Raw genomic sequence first — 2,625 nt, 5'->3', positions numbered from 1 at the left:
TAATTATGTCAAAAAGTTTAGAAACATGTAAGAAACATTTAAGGCTCAAAAGGCCGATTTCTTAATAAACATTGAGGCTCCTTGGTAAAACTAGTTTCTTAAAAAAAACGTGTATTAATTTAGCTAAATGTGACTTTTTAAAGGACTCTATCGAATTTTTCGGTCACGTGTTTTCTAACGGAATGAAACCCCACCCTACTAAAGTTGAAGCTATTCTTTATGCTAGGCAACCAGAGAACCAAAAAGATTTGAAACGTTTTTTAGGACAGAACCCTTTATATATAAAAATTCAATGTAATTCAAACTCAAACCATATGAAAATGCTACATAAAGAAGTATTCTTTTTAGTTGTTTTTTCATATTTTTTCCCTCTAACAATTATTACAATTATCACAAATTGAATGATAAATTATAATTAAACTAGCCTTCAAGCAATTTTTGTTCACGGAAAGCTTTCCAATTCACGCATTCATATTCACGCAAGTGAAAAAGCCCATCCACGCATTCACACAAACCGCTGGGAGGGCATATATAGACTATAATACTTTCTCTATTCCAAAAAAAGCTCACTGAGCCTAGAAAGTTCAAGATACTGAATCATAAGGAAATAAGCAAAAATATTAAGAAATATAATACCTAAATTACAAATTAACAAAACTTTAATTAGATATTACGATAACCACATTAATGGAAAGTAGCAGAACAGATTGATTCCAGATAACTCAGTTTCCACAAGCACCTACACATTTGAAAAATTTATTAGAGCAACTCCAGTAACTTGAGCATGACACTTTACCCACATAGAAACCTTGTTGTCTGGTGTAACACCATTTTCCGTCCCTGTTTCCATGAACCTGAAAAATGTGAAGATTAAAAATGATAATAAAAATAAATGACATGGCATTCATGACATTCATGACGTAATGTTTTCTACGGAAAGACCCCGGTTTTTGCCAGAAGTGGCAAATTTACACAACTTTTGTTTAAAGTTTAAATTTGCCACTACTGCCTAAAACCGGGGTATTTCCGTAGAAAACATTACACTATGAATATCATGAATTGTATAATTGATGGTTGTTATTGGATGACGCCGAACACATTATTTGTATATTATTGATTTCAATTAAGAATATATAACAATTTTTAAAATTAAGCTTCCGCCAATTCTTTTCAAAATCAAATTGATAGCCCAAATCTTGTTTTGATTGAAATGTTACTGGTTTTGAAATAGTGCATTGTTACCATCAGATGTTGAGTTTTCAAAGAATATAATCAACCTCTGAGGACCAATGATATAAAATTTTATCGCGCATCGACACGTCAATCTAATCACTGTAGAAAGAATCAAAGATGAAGAGCAAATATTACGATATTTAATGTCGAGCAGACTGTATCAGTATGCAGTTTACTATTTACAAATTCCCCAGAAACCTCCAAATGTAATTGATGAAATGAGTTTCTTTCGAAAGAAATCTTTTACATGATTCCCAAATGTAGAACATTAATTACTAAACTATTAGTTTTGGTAATGCTACTTTAATGGAATGGAAATAATAGGCAGATCTTTATGTTATGACTCTCTATCACTGACTCTTTTTGAAAAGCATTGATGAAATTTTTAAGTTGTGTTTTCAACGACGGAATTAAAAATATCAACTTTGAATTTCATCAAAAATCTTGGATTGCCGTCATGGTTACTTTTCTCTGCGTTGATTGCGCAATGAATAGAATCTCGATTGGTCGGCACAGGTCAATATATGATTTTGGCCTGTGCTTTTCACGGTACTGTATGGTGATTAAATTGATGAATGAAAGAAAAATAAAAAAATAGATAAATAAGAAAAAACTTACCCATGAGTTATCACAATATGCCCAACAATAGCCTTTATGACATCCGTATCCAAGTTTGTAACCCTCATAGTTCTGATATAAAGTACCGGCATTGGTCACTTCCATACAGGTAAAAAGTAGAACAGTAAAGATGATCCCTGTAGTTGATAACTTCATTTTGAATATATTTTCCGTGCTTTTTAAAAGGGTTATAGTGGGTTTATCGCAGCTGAACAGTTTTTGAAGATATTTCACCAATGCTTTGCCTCTTTTTTATAGTGCATAGAAGTATTATTCATACATCCTTATATAGAAAAGTAAACACTCCTTCCATGTTGTTTTTTTAGATCCACATTCATATTTCGACCTGTGGTGTGGTGGCAGGGGGAGCGAATGGTGCGCATTTTCTCTTTTACACCTTAGATATGGTAGTTTTCGGCCAAAAAGAGAGAAAATACCCAAAAAAATTGTGCTTGCTTCGCTCGCGTTGTTTAAAAAAAAATTTATAGGGGCCGTAAAAATAAAAATCTTCTATAATTGGCCGAATTTTAGTCGACCCATCACGCTACTGGTTTCGACATTCGAAAATAAATATTTAATGCTTTTTGTGTTTACAATTTTGGTGATAGAATTTTCCCGCAAAGCTTAATTCTTGGAATTCAGTCCATCTGTCTCCAAGGGGAACGAAAAATAACAAACTCAGTTTTGCTAGCATTCAAAGAAATTTTGTTGGCATTAAGCCAGCTGACTAAAACTCTGAGATCAGCATTAACCCTCCCACAAAGACTCCATACA

At 32.8% G+C, this 2,625-nt stretch overlaps 1 long non-coding RNA gene across 1 annotated transcript; it reads right to left on the bottom strand.

Moving 5' to 3' along the window:
- Window positions 1-578: 578 nt before the first annotated feature.
- On the bottom strand, window positions 579-2,203 carry LOC136823263 (uncharacterized). Its single transcript, XR_010848999.1, has 2 exons — window positions 1,852-2,203; window positions 579-854 (listed from the first exon to the last, which is right to left on the bottom strand). It is a non-coding gene; the product is annotated as an uncharacterized lncRNA (long non-coding RNA).
- Between the last annotated feature and the right edge of the window lie 422 nt (window positions 2,204-2,625).

This window comes from Clytia hemisphaerica, unplaced genomic scaffold (assembly GCF_902728285.1).
Source record: "Clytia hemisphaerica strain Z4C2 unplaced genomic scaffold, Clytia hemisphaerica genome assembly, whole genome shotgun sequence".
Taxonomy (NCBI): Eukaryota; Metazoa; Cnidaria; class Hydrozoa; order Leptothecata; family Clytiidae; genus Clytia; species Clytia hemisphaerica.
Note: the sequence above shows the minus strand (reverse complement) of the source record. Positions and strands in the feature narration are given on the sequence as shown.